Below are 14,457 nucleotides of genomic sequence, written 5' to 3' on the forward strand. Positions count from 1 at the left end.
TCTTCAAAATGCTCCGGCAAATTTGCCGAATCTTGCTGACTGCGCCAGTAAAACTTTAGATGGTAGGATTGGAGGTTAGATTTCCGGGAGAAGGAATCCTTCGCTTGAAGAATTCGGCGGCATTAGTGAAGGATCCGAAGAGATGAGAAGACAACCATGACGCGATGAAGACAAAATAACTGTATTTACAACTAGGTACACAGACGTACTTACAAAAGGGATTGGAAAACCTTGCTGTCTTCGCAATCGACAAACTGGTTTATGCCCAACGTGTTGCATCTTACCAATCGCCCCTTAGTTAACAGACGCGAAGTGTACGTGCACCATACTCGCGGGCTGGCTGGTTTTCAATATCTTAAAACATTTCAGCACACCCTGGTACTGGCAATCCTGCGCGGGAGTTTAATTCATCGCGTCTATTGTGTGCCGCGCAGGAGGTAGGATTGGTCAGCAGGACCTCGAATCACGCAGTGATGGAGCCAAACCTCGGGGCACAGAACTCCACGGGTTCGCCTCCTCTCCTAGCCGAAGAGCGAACGGCTGCACACCAGGGAGCAAGTTTACCAATGCAGGGCGGCAAAGAGGCTGCGCAGCACTCACAAAAGTCACCGCCCAGGCTGACGCAGTCCAAGCGCCCACGCTGGCAACGAGGCACGCCACTCACCAACGACGGCGCTTTCTTGCCACAATTGAGCGCGTCTTTCCGAACCATCTTGAGCGCAGGGCGCGCTCTGTAAAGACAAAATGGTGTTGGGAATGTATGACCCGTACCCGCAGCCTCCAAGCGCCCGTCTCTTTTCTTCCCACGCCCCTCCGCCGGTATGGCCCAAAGCATCATAAGCCCTACTGGGGCATTGTATAGTATTTCATGTAGGCGTCATTTCGCAGACTTGCACCTCAACGCTACGCTCCGCAATTCAGAAAGGCGTCCGCTCAATGGGCACGAACCAATGTGGCGTGGCCAAGCCCTATTTGACACGTCGTTGATGCTCTCACCCTAATTGGTAGCCCTGATGTGGTGAGGGCGTTGAACTGTCGAAATATATCTATAAAATATGTCGGAATGCATTTTAAAGGGTTTTTCCCTATTGAAAATGTGGAGTTGATGGAATCCATCAAAAATCAACATGGTGGATTATGGTAATGGCAATAATGATGGCATGATGGCAGATGACTGCATGCTGGCAGGGTGATGGATGATGGCAGATGACTGCATGCTGGCAGGGTGATGGATGACGGCATGCGTCGGTAGCTGATGGCAATGGTAGCGTCGATGCTGGCAGCTCGGGTGACAGTATGACGGCAGATATGCGAAATTGCAAAAATTGATGACGACATGAAAAGGAAAGATGCTATGCAATGCTAATTAAAAACTGGTTTCATTTCTTGCGAATAAATTTATAAAATAAGATTTGCAGCAAATAAGTAAGCTTGCATATGCGTTTTGCTTTGTCCATTCATGTCGTGATCATTTTTCTGCTATCCTGCTACAATGATCTGAAAACTTAACCATTTTATGAGAGCTTAGATGTGTGTGCTGGGGTGCTTAAAAATATTACACAAAACAAACTTGGTTTTAACGTTGAATATATTATCATTAAATATCAAATACGGTGACTATCTTCGAACTGGTGGGCAGCTGAAAAGAAAAAAAAACTGAGTTACACACTAAAGCTTATACAATCCAGATCAACTCAAAACAAATGTATATTCACATTTCACATACCTCCTTAAACATTCTGAGATGGTCACTCCGATGTGGTCCCTTGCTTCTGCCCTTCCTCTTTGCCATAAAAATAGAAAGCCTGCAGAAAAAGAACATTTTCAACAAATTAAGTGGAAACCATCCTGCTAGGACTCCCTTCAGGTCATGGAAGGGTGCTCTTGACCGGCACTGCTCTAAAAGGCATCGCATGGTGGCAATGCCTTTCCCGGGAAAGGATTTTAGTAAGATGCAAGCGTGCATGCATGCAACCGAGAATTTCAAGAGAACATGCATTAGCAGCAGGTGGGAAAGAAGCAAAACACCCTCGTCTAGAAGAATTCTATGCTCAAAGCGCAGCCAGCGAATACCACGCGCAAAAAAATGTAGCTTCAGGCGAGTGTGTTGAAGGTTAGGAACACGTTAAATTGAAAAGTGAAGAAGGCCAGATGACATTAACCTGGTTGGATGCATTGAAGCGACGAAAAGAAACGCACACAGTCTTGAGATGAAAGTGCAGACTAAAGGAACGCTTGCAAAAACTTCAGCAAACTTGTGATGAAATTAGAGAAAGTTCAATACTATGAGGACAACCGAGCTGTGTAAGCACTAAAGACCCTTTCGGAAGCCGCACAAGAAGGAGAACGGGTGTGTCAAATTTGCCATAGAACAGATTATCAATAGTGATAAGGCGCGCTAACTAGACAGGAACCCACGTTGCAGCAAAGTGTTGTGGAAGGCGACTTCTTGTAAAGGATACGAGCATGTGAGGGGCAAAAAACTGCTGAAGCTGCCGTGTCAAAGCACACTAAAAATCTTGTCGGACCTTCTGCAAGAGACTCGAGTAATAAACCTAATAAAGGAACGGCTTCAAGTGGAGGGACAAAACTTGCGGTCACTAAAAGAACCATACTGCAGCCTGATTACTGACGAAATGTCAATACAGGAAAAAGTAATTTATGGCTGCCAAGTCGACATATTTTCGGCCTTGATATAAGCTGTGAACCTTGAACCGGTGGTGCCACTGAATTAGCCTGCAGGCTCCTTTGGTTTGTCCTGCGGGGGCTTTCCGCGGCTGACGTTATCCCCTTAGGGTATTTTTTTACCGGGAACAGGAAGCATGACCGGCTCCGTAACCTGAATTTTAGTGTGCTCAACTGTGTAAGAGGTAGGGTTCTTCATTATCCGTATTGTCACAGACAGCCACCAAACAAACAGCGCCATGTTCCTAGGCATGTCGGTTGACAACACACTACAACATCAGCATGTTTTGCTACATCCAGCGCGGCAAAATGACCCATCGTTCCTTTTATTTGACCAAACCACCTCATTAAGAACCTTAGAACAAATTTTCTAGAGAGAGAGGGGGGGATGTTTGATGGAATGCAGAAAGTTAGGGACTGTTTTGTTCTCAAGGCCCTCTTTAGGATCCAATAAAAGTTGTCACTTGTGAACCCAGTTTGGCTCCTAAGCTGATCACACATTGAGCCGAACCTGGAAAAAATTAAGCTGTCCCACGCCACCTTGATATTTTCGCCTGTCTTCATCAGCAGCCCCAAGTTCCTTCAGAAAAAGCCCAAAGGTCACGAATACGCTACAGAATCGAAAATTCCAGTAAAACAAGCTGAATAGTGCAATCCCATGTTAAGGACCATGCATCTACTCCACGTAAATATGTGATTGCAGCCTGTTCAGCAAGGTGTCTCAAGTGAAGCATGAAGCGCAATAACACAACAGCCCAACCAAGAACTGTAGCGCGGATGGCTGATTGTGTGGCCACTTTCCGAATTGACGCCACCGCATCACCGATAGCGCGCACCACAGGCGACGCGGCGGAGGAAAAGAGAGCTATCGTTCTCACAGGCGGAGAGGAGCATTCGGTGGGCTGCACGAAAAGGGGGATATCAAGCAGCTGTGTCACTTCTAAATGTTGCATCATGTGCATCCTAGTTCTCTTTTTTACTAAGAACTCCCACCTTCGTGCTTGTGTTTCAGCAGTCCAATGTACAATGGCAGCAAAGGTTCATGTTAAACAATACATAAAGACGTTAAATACAATACATCCAAATTCACTGATTCCAAACTTGGAGAGCAATGAATTGCTGAAATGAAGATGCCGACCAGCATATATATACAGTGCTATTGGAAGACCAAAGCACTGCACTTTCGGTCAAATTAGGCAAGTTCTGGTAACTGAATTTCACAGTGCACGTCATAGCATTGCACTACAATTGTATAGAACTAGGTGCTCCCCTATTGTAACCAACCTGAAAAACAGCCAGTGACATCTGATGAGAGGTCCATCCAGATAGGTCCATCCACCAAGTAGGGCATGCCAGCTGATCTCCACTGCAAGGTGTAACAGTCAGTAGCCTGCAAAATAGAAGTGAGTGGCAAACAACAAGCAAGTTGCGTTAGCCTTAATCCTTCAAAGTTCTAAATGCGATATTAAGGTGTCGAGCAAGGTGTTCTTCACACTCCAAGCGAAAGTATGAGAACGTTAAAATACCACATTACCTGGATGTAAGGATGGCCGAAGTGACTATCACAGCATAGTGACAATGTCAACGATCAAGCTTCTAACTCAATTCTCTCTTTGGAAGTAGATGCCGTTCATTATGACCAGTTCATGTATTCGTAAAAAGGTGCCGAGATGAGCTCTCTCATTGCTATAAGGCAAATCGCTTCCACGATTCTGTGACAAAGCGCAGACCTAAATGATGATAACGTTGCCTTAACAATTAGGGAGTGCCTAGCGTTCCGTCCAGCCGGAATGCTAAAAACTGCTAAAGTTCCGTCCAGACTGAACGCCAAATCAAAACCTGCCAATTAGCCGCCATTTCTCATTCTGGGATTTGGTGTAGTGGTTCCGCGGCTGACTACGAACGTTGTAGGCGCTGGTTCGATTCTCGCACCATTTTTTTTTTGTGTGTGTGTGGCCGTGGTTAGCGTTTTGTAATAGCAAAACTTCCCACCCGCTTTACAATTCACGCGATGAGAGCAGTAGGTCTTTGTTTTTTACTCAAGCGGCCGAGCCGCTCCCGCTCACTGGAGCCAAGGCCGACGTAGCCATCGCCAGTTACACCCAATCTCCTCTAATTATTACCAGTGATTAATAATTAACAGTGACTCTGGCTAGTCAGTGAGCGGAAGCGGTTTGGCCGGTTAGGTAAAAATCAAGACCGACTGCTCTCGCTGAAATATTGTGAAGCGGGCGTCGGGTGGCGACTTGGAGATCTGTCCAGGTTGAGCTAGAGTTAGTCCGATCATCTGTATTTATTAATAATGATTAATAATTATCAGTGATTCTGGCTAGTCAGTGATAGGTAGCTGTTTTGCTGGATGGGTAAAAATCAAGAAAGACTGCTCTCAACGCGAGTTGTGTCTCCTCCGGACGGAACTTTAGTGACAGTTGCCGTTCCATCTAGACGGAACGCTATACACAGCCTAACAATTCTGCCAAAGGAGGCTGGAAAGGCTGTGATGAACTGCTGAACAACAATACAAGTGAAGCAATTTTTTTTGTTTCTAAAGTCTCTTCTAGGTGATTGCAGCTTAAACCAGGTTCAATTCTTCTTCCCACGCAGTGCTTGAAGCCCACATGATGCGTCGGTGCATGTTTTCAGCTGCTACCGTCAATATCATGGCAACAATTTTTTTCCTCCAAAACATGAATGTAATTAGTCCTTAATAATGGCCGCGATGTCTTAGGGAAGCATAGGGAACCAGATTTAAGGTTGTGCTCACATTGACATCAAACCCATTGAAACGATTTTCAAAAATGATACACATTGGCATAGGCCGCAAAATTTGAAACATGACAATAATGCATTACTGCCAATAATGACAATAGCCAGTGCTTAAAAAATTATTGCGATGAGAAAGAGGTTATCCTCTTCTGAAAAATTAAGAAAAAACTTTCAGTGTGATCTAACCATCTAGAAAAGGCTGTTCTCCCATCTATTCTCTAGCGGCATATTTTCTAGAACTATATTTATTTACATCAAGTTGTGTTTTTAACAGAGTGTATTACTTGCTGTGCAATTATGTACACAAGCTACTAGAAAGAGACCTTCGGCCTTAACCAGTCCAGAGGAGACCCACTTTTTTTTTTTAAGCATTTGCTCTTGTGCGGGGTGCACTCATCCACAGAATGAGAGCCCAATACAAAATTTAACTGAGCAACACGCGTGGCCGCGAATTATTCGGAGACGGTAGTGAATGTTGCAGTGCTTAAACGCTCCCCACGTGCGGCCAGCATTGCTTATACCTCTGCACCAGACGCACGATACGCATGTAGTTTCGACGTGGTAGCAAATTCGGGTTGAATGAACGTTTTTGGTGCTACTGATGCACATGAACAAACATATATGCGATTATCGAACGATTGGAACACTCAAACATTCACTGCACATGCGGGGCTTGCGAGTGTGACGCCAATTTCAGCCATCGTACCCTCAATCTGAACGCAGAGAGCCTTGTTTGTACCAGTGCTCTTTTCTGAGTGACCGCTTTGAAAAATGACATTCCCTGCAGTATGTAGTGTAGACTGCTATGTGCCTCGGCTAAAAGTTACCTAAAGCGTACCACTCCAGTCCAGGTACGAAAAATGATGCGAAGAACAATTTGCAATTCCTTAAAAAGAACTACCCACAAAAAAAAAAAAAAAAACTTGCGAACTCAACCTGGAGCGGTCGACCGCGCGTATTGGCGATCGGTTGTTGCGAGCACCAAACCGTTTAGCCAACGTAGCAGTATGGTCCTACTTCGCTCAACAAAAAGCGTACACACGGCACAAACAATAGGGCTCTTCGATTTACAGACTCGAATTCACCGCGGATATTCCGCCGGAGTCTGATGATTCCCCGAAGCCATAAGGATACACAAGAAAATCGAATGCCTGACTGCTTTCAGCGAATCGGCGGTGAGTCCGGGACTGTAAATCGAACAGCCCTACTGTTTCTAGTCCCGCACGCAATATCCGCGGTCGAAAGGCAGATCTACGTAACCCTCAAAATCAGTCGCCGTCAAAAAACATTAGGGCTAACCGACGACGCAAACGTCTAACACGGCACGGAAGAGCCCTGCCCTGTTAAATACACAAGTAAAGTGCAAAAAGTTGACTAGTCACTTACCTTAAATCAGAGGCGACATATCTTCGTCGAAACAATAATCCGCTGTCTTCAAAACAACCACAACAAAGCCACTCGACAAGCGCGTACAACTCCACCGTCTCGGCGGCCAGGAAGAAAGGAATGCGGCAGCGTGATGGCGTGGCGATGTTGCTGGATGGAGCAGTGGAGTACTGAGGCCGGGGTTTCGGTTTCGGCTGTGCCTTGGTATTTTCGTAACGCAGTTCATACACGGCGCGAAGTGAACAAAATGCGTCGAAAGAAATTCTGGCTTGAACATAGACACATAAAGCAATGTAAATAGAAAGATAAGGTTGCCATACCCAGCAAAAAGTTGAGTTTGTTGGGCTATCCTGTATATGAGCGATTGAGTTGTGGAATAAACCTCCGACATCACTTTGGGGGAAATCACTTTTGGTTAAAAACTACCAAGAACAGGCACATTTTTCGTTTAAAAAAAAAATCATATCGGGCTGTCAGCAAAAAAAAAAAGAAACAGACCACCGGAGGATCGAACCACCAACTTTGCAACAAAAAACGAGCGCGTTACCACCGCACCACCGCTACAATCGGAAACCAAGCCCGAACAAGTGCCATTTAGTTGGTTTGTCAATCTAAATCGCCCATGAATGCATAAATATTGTGAGTTATGTTTACTGCTTCTCGTGTATAACCCATTCCGGCAGTCATACCGCTTCTTGGGCACGCACCAGTCTCCGAAACGAGGCTGACCTTGAGAAGTGTAGCCAGCTATCTCAACCTAAAAGAGATATCGCACATCCCCGTTCTCCCCGACGAAAGCCAACGTAGCTATGAGTGAAATGGCATAGAGGGAAATGGCATGCGCGCCCGGAATTAAAATTATGTTGTGTAATAATACCGTGCTTAGATCTGTCTCAAGGCAGCTGATTACAACTAAGGAGGATCGGCGAAGCGCTAGACCCGTAGTCTGCCGCGTACAATTTAAGCCATGCCACGGACGGTTCTGTCCGCGGGCTCAGCGCAGCGAAAATGAACACGTACGGTTTGACGGTTTGACCCTGTCGCAGCGAAAAAAAGCTGCCCATGTTTTCAACGTAAGTGTCCGCACTGCCATCCTTACACCAAAAACGGCGAATAAAGGGCATACAGTTTCATACCAGCCCTCCAAGTTCTGGCTTAAAAACAAGAAGCGCTAATCAAAGTAGCTTTTCTCTAATATGCCAAGTTTTCAGCAGCACCTTATCAAAAATGCAGTTATTGTTTTTTCTTCTCGAAATTCACAATGCCACCGCTATGTTTCTGTTATTATATCAGTCCTTCGCTATCGAATGAATTTTGGCTTGCTGCCAGCATTCGTTCGGAATATGCCTTTCCATCATCAGTACAGCAGTCAAGCTTGCCGTCACGCGAACATCTGCCGTCATCGCGCAGCGTGCGTGCCAAGTTTTCGTCAACACCTTTTCAAAAAGGCAGCTTTTGTAATTTTCTCGCAACGGTCAATGCCAAAGCTATGTTTCTGTTATTACAAGCGCTTCGCTCTCGTATAAGTTTTGGCTTTCTGCCGTCATTCATTCAGAAAATGCCTTTCCATCGTCAATTCAGCAGTCAAGCTTGCCGTCACGCAAACATCTGCCGCCATTGCGCCGCAAGCCTGCCAGCATGGAGGAAGGTGCTGGAAGGTGCTGAAAGGTGCTGGCAGGCATGCCATCATGCCTGCCAGCACCTTCCAGCGTCTCCTTCCAGCAGCTTCCATTACAGTTTCTTACGTACATCAAGCTTTCCAAGGCGACCATCAAACGCAATTAACCTTTCCAGCAATGAATCTTGATGGTTGGTTGATGGAATTTTCAACAGGGTTCTTATAAAATATATTCTCAAATACAAAAACTAATAAGGAGTGTACTCACAAAGTTTACCGGGATTACGAAATTTTTTTTCTTATGATCTAGAAAAACTCCTATGATGAGTTGTCTCTGAATGAGTTAATACGCGCATAAAAACCTGTCATTTCAAATCATATTATCTTTACCTTCTCGTAAAATACAAATGCAGGAAAAAAAGAAGCAATTCCAGTACAAATATAGTGTCGAAATGTTTTATAGCAGCGGACCCTGTTTTAGTTGAACCGAGCTGATGCTCTTCAAGGCGCCGTTAATGTAATCAGAAATTTGTTTTTAAATAGACTAATCATAAAAGAAATATTATTGAAATGCCTTATATATAGAAATATATACCACCAGTCAGAACACGTTTAGAGAAGACTAAGAGTAGTCAAAAATTTCTACAGAATTTATTCCTGATATATTGAATGAACGATGGATATTAAAATACACTTTCATCTTAGAAACTTGACACTATACGTTTAAGTTACCATTTGTGCGTTTTGTATGTGGATTTGTCTTCTATAGCAGATAGGAAGTAGCAAACTGGTTCTATCGCTTCTGCTCACTAGCTGCGTGGCTTATAAGAAGCCTGTGATTAAATCAGAAAATTCCTAGTGAAATACCTGGGTCCAAATATTTCGGTAGTCTATTTTGGAATGCACACAGAATAGCTCCAAATTTGCTAAGCTACAAACGTACTACAGTGGCGAATTACATCTACGCTCATATTCAAGTTGTCCTTACCCATAAGGCAACTGTATACGCCTTCTGCAATTCCGTTGAGGACGTCTCCAACTCCGACATCTTCTGGCATTGTGATGTCGACAATCACGTACAACTTTAGAACTTCCTTAAGGTAAGTTGTGCATGCTTCCCCGGGCACTTGGGCTCTCTGGAGAAACATCTGCTTGGCTCTCTTCTTCTTCGCTACAGAGTCACCAAAGCAATTCCTAATTTCTTCTATAATCAATCCCATACAGTCAAAGCTGCTTCGTGGCTTCCAAACAACATAAACGCGGACTTGGGAAAGTAGTATCTGATGTTCGCGTGTTCGGGCACAGCGTCCTGGTGATAGTTTTTACCCACTCCTTAATTTTCAGTGAGCCATTCATCCAGGTCTTCTCCGGACTTCCCTTAGAAGGTCCACTGTTCCCTATGTGGCTGCCAGATGCCCGTCAGTGGTGTCTGAGAACTGCCTTCAGTTATAGCCACCATTTATTGGGAGGGCGAGGGGTCAACAATGAGGCGGCTTCAGCGGAGATTAAGGGATTCCTTTGCCCTCCGTGCTGTGCCCAGCACCTTAGCAAAACAGTTACGAATGCGTTCAGACGTTTGTGTGGAGAAGTGAGGGTTTAGTTACTGGCCCGGTTGAGGACTGTGACTGAGCGTGGCGTGGGAGCCCCGAAAACGCCAAAAGCACCTCGTTCTACTACTCGTCACCCAGGTGTTTCCCGCTCGGGGATTCGCCATCTCGGGAGCCCAACATTCAATAGGTTCGCTAGTGTTACAATATTTACATATTATAGGTCAATTTTAGCCGTGTATTATCAAAAATAAGTCATACACAGACACCTGTTCTATCGTTTCTTCGTTTGACAAACGCTTCTATGCATTGAGAGGAACTGATTTGCTCATAATTTGAATGAGGGTAGACATTTCTTAGTAATTTCTTAGATTTATTTTTCTTAGATTTCTTAGTAAACCCACATTCCTTAGATTTCTTAGTAATCATCTGGTCATCGTCTGCATAGTTTGGCGAATTCGCTGCAATGGAAAATAACCGAGTCCAGGAATAGCACAAACGGAAAAACGTGTGTACAGCACACACCAAAATGTTATAAAAATGAGAGACGAAAGAAAATACACTTAGCAACAGTAACTCATAACAAAAGCTTCCAGAGGTAGGAGCTTCTATAAAATGAGACGACCTGGCAATGAGGCGAGTAAAGTATACGTATTTATAATACATAGTGTTCTGAGTTGGTGTTAGGGAGTCTCAATTCATCCTGGTTCGTCTGTAAATTGTTCACGTAACTCGACTAAGTGATCTGACTCCGCTTGCGGGCAGTGAGAGAGAAAATGCAGTGTGAAATAGGCTCCACGTTTCTAGGACATGCGAATTCGTTTTCGGTGAACGTTTGGGGCATGCCTGTATTCCCGGCTGCTATGGTTCCCGCTGAGGACACGTTGTTTACTGTAGCAACTGGCGTGATGGGCTCATACATAGTGAACATGTGCACTGTTGGTTTCCTGTTACAATTTCTTTTTTGCTATTGTATGAGTCGTTTATTTGCAGCCAAATTAAAATATTTAGCCACGGTATTGTTTGGTACGAAGCACGTGTGCTTGCCGTTGTTGCTATGCATTGTGTTCTTCCTGTCTTGTTTCAGCCTCGCTAAATTAAAATCGCGCCATTACTCTCTAATCGGTACACCATTTTTGTTAGAAGCGACAATTGCTGCTCCTGTAAGATTTTTTTTTATTTTAACACACGGCGTTTTCTGTGCACTGAGCATTTCTGCTTTTGCGGTTTTTTTTTTTTGTGATAAAAGGTTCCGGTCTTCTTTGCACCTTTCCGAGGAAGAGGAATGCCATTAATGATGAGGAGAAGTATGCCTGGCAGCGAGCTTGGCTTTTTCCTCAACATGAACATGAGAGGTGCGAAAGTGAAAAGAAGCGAACACACAAAAACTCATACAGATACTGCAGAGACAAATAAGCACACAGAAACTGACAGACGCAGGATCGCGCACACTGCACACGCACAGTGATATCGTTAAGGCAAACGTTCACAGTGCTTTTTTCAGGCCAGTACAAAATGAATGGCGGCAGGATGCAAGGCAACATTCTCCATCTCTAAAAATAGTGCAGCATCGAGAATTGTTTTGACCAGCGGCCCAAATTTGACGGATGAAGTAACCGCACGAGCTGTTCTCAGGGACCACAGCGCGATCAATAGCTTTCTCGAAATCGTTAAGGTGACAATGGGTAGAACGTTCGTGTGGTTGGGAGACCATTAAGATGCCGAGTATTTTTTCGTCGCTTTAGAGCAGAACACCTGTATTGTGGAGATACAAAAACACCAGCATTTCAACTCAACAAACCCAAATTCCCATCTCAGTGCTCAAAAATGTTTTTGATGGTATTCATTGTTTTCGGCGATGAGAAGCTGGATATAGGTGTTTCGAACGGGTTTTCTCAGTAATATCACGGTTTTCCTTTACTTGATTCGTACCAGATATTTTCTTTGCCTCAACACGTCCACGATAAACAAAGTTTTTCCGATCCTGCCACGTAACTCAAACACCGCCCTTACCCTCATTCATTACTTCCCTCCTTTTGTCTTTCTGCCATTACGCATTAAAGATAGGTTTGTGCAGCTCAATTGTATGGCAAGTGCAATCGTAGGGCTCCTTTTGTTGAAAAACGATTTCTTATCTCGCTTCAGCTCGAAACCCTTTTGCGCACTATTCTTCGCATTTGTGGCATCAAAACTAACCCAATATGTAATGAAAATGAAAATACATCGGCCACGGTCGTTTAGCTACTTGGTATTGAAACAAGCACTCGCTCGACGAGAGGAAAAGTCATGAGCATAAAAGAAACGAAAAATTGTCTAATTCTTCTATACCTCGCCTCATTTCAATTTCATCGGGTATTCTTGAATTTTCACAGCGTGCCTTTACCTTGCTACCAATTCAACTTTCTTCTCCGCTCTTGTTGGTGTAACTACATTTCTCTATTTTAATTGTGTTTTCCCTTCTCCCAGGCATTGACCGGCGTTGCTCGCCATACACTTAAAGGCCAACTGCACTCAAATTTCACCTGGACCAAATTTATTTTCAATGCGTCCCCAAATCAGTTGGGACACGAGTGGTAGCCCTGTGAAACGCCTCGTTAATCAGCCAGAAGCTTTTAAAGAAGCTCCTCCGCAGACCACGCTGCACCTGCCGGCGGATCGCGTAAACAGCCATGACGCGCCTGTGACGTTCCAGCCGACGGGGGCTTCTTCCTCTGGCCAACCACGCAGCTGGAGAACCGGTCGAGCTCTGCTGCCCCGTGCGCGCGTAGAGCTTGCGCGCAGACTTTTCTACCGGTTCTACGGGACTGGTGACCGTCCGGCCGCTCGCTGGACGGCTGCAACGTCACTACAATGGCCGCGCTCTCCTCGGTTTCGGTTTCAAAATCGCCGATTTTTGCTGGCCGCTTGCGGCGTCTACGCGCGTATTTCAGCTGTTGTATTTTGCATGCTGCTTTCTTTTGAAGTAGACTATACGGAAATAGGGTTTTCAAGAGGGCGAAATTTTGAGTGCAGTTGGCCTTTAACAACGCACCATTAAGGTAACAGTTTGTTGCTTCCAGATGCTTTCATTAAATACAATACTGCAACAGTGTTTTCGCAATATTGTGTTTTCGGTTCGTTTCCATCATAATCGCCGCAATTTGCGTGCGTATTGCAAGGTAAAGATAGCCGACAGTTAATGATGGTTTTGCTTCCGCTGCATAGTGATGGCCCTCGTTGAGGGACACCAGGGAAGCGTTCTCTGAAACGCAGCACGCTCCACCTCCCTTTAGGCAAGAATGGGGGGTAATTCACGCGCCTCTCCGCCGTACGGGGGCACTGACATCGAGACACCCAATTTGGAGCAGTGGTACGTGGTAAATTTAAATTGACTGGAAAAAAACCTTTAGCGTGTTATCTTGAGAGGGACGAGACGGGACAGAAAGAGCATGATAGGTTAGCGGAAAAGAGGAGAGAGGCCTTTACCTTGCATGGGCGCCAGTTGACTTTCGTTTTTCGGCGACATTTGCAACGAAAGGAGCAGATTCGCGGCCATTTTATAACCCACACATCCGGGCGCAGGAACAAGTGTACCAGCGCTATAATCTACGAGTTTTCATGTAACTTTGTTATTCCACACAGCGCTCAAATGTTTATGCAACCAATCCGCGATTGTTGTCTCATGGAGGAATTTGACAAACACGTATATGCAGCTCACATTCTTTTAACGTAAAAAAGACGAAAAAATATCAAACGCTTGATGTGCGTTCCTACGATGTTTCTTGTAGTTTAAATACCTTGTAATGTGAAAAAACATTTGTCAAATGGTTTTTTTAAGAAATATATTTCAGGCGTTTCCGTGGAGTATAAATATTACTTTATTCGGCGTGTTTTAGTTCTTAAAGGGGTCCTTTTGCAGGAATTTACGATGCGGTGCAGTTGTAGAAGAAGGCAGTAATTTTGTGACAAAGATGTATGCAAAAGAAGGAAAACGTTTGTGTTTTTTTTGCCGAACTAGACGCATTGGGCTGCGCCCAGGATGCAAATATTCCTACCCAGCGTACGGCATCGTAATTGTTTTCTTTATTTTATTTTTTTGCGAGGCTTGTTATGTACCCAACAAGGTTCTTTCGAAATATTAAAGCGAGGCTATAGTGTCCTCCCGGATACCACTGTACGTCAATACGCGATTCAGAAATGGCAACTATCCTTGAGGGTGATCATTAATGATGGTGGGTGCAAGTGCCAGAAACAAACGCTTCCCGTGAAGGCAATCAAATCCAGGTCCCTCGCGTCATGAGGCTGGCGTATATCCCATTGCTTCGTTCGAAGCGGACGCCAAGCGCCACGTGCCAATTCACGCCGTACACACAAGACACAAAACGTTAGCCTTACGAAGTGGATACCCGTAGTTTGCGGGGATTATACTAAAAAACATTCTAGCCCATCTACACTATGTAACATTAAACCTGGGAA

The 14,457-nt window shown here is 44.8% G+C and overlaps 1 long non-coding RNA gene across 1 annotated transcript; it reads right to left on the minus strand.

Annotated features, from left to right (window-relative positions):
• Positions 1–1,457: 1,457 nt before the first annotated feature.
• On the minus strand, positions 1,458–6,948 carry LOC144164116 (uncharacterized). The gene is made up of 3 exons (XR_013321061.1): positions 6,838–6,948; positions 3,970–4,075; positions 1,458–1,805 (listed from the first exon to the last, which is right to left on the minus strand). It is a non-coding gene; the product is annotated as an uncharacterized LOC144164116 (long non-coding RNA).
• Between the last annotated feature and the right edge of the window lie 7,509 nt (positions 6,949–14,457).

Source organism: Haemaphysalis longicornis, unplaced genomic scaffold (assembly GCF_048455015.1).
Source record: "Haemaphysalis longicornis isolate Haplotype H1 unplaced genomic scaffold, Haemaphysalis longicornis Haplotype H1 scaffold_13, whole genome shotgun sequence".
NCBI lineage: Eukaryota > Metazoa > Arthropoda > Arachnida > Ixodida > Ixodidae > Haemaphysalis > Haemaphysalis longicornis.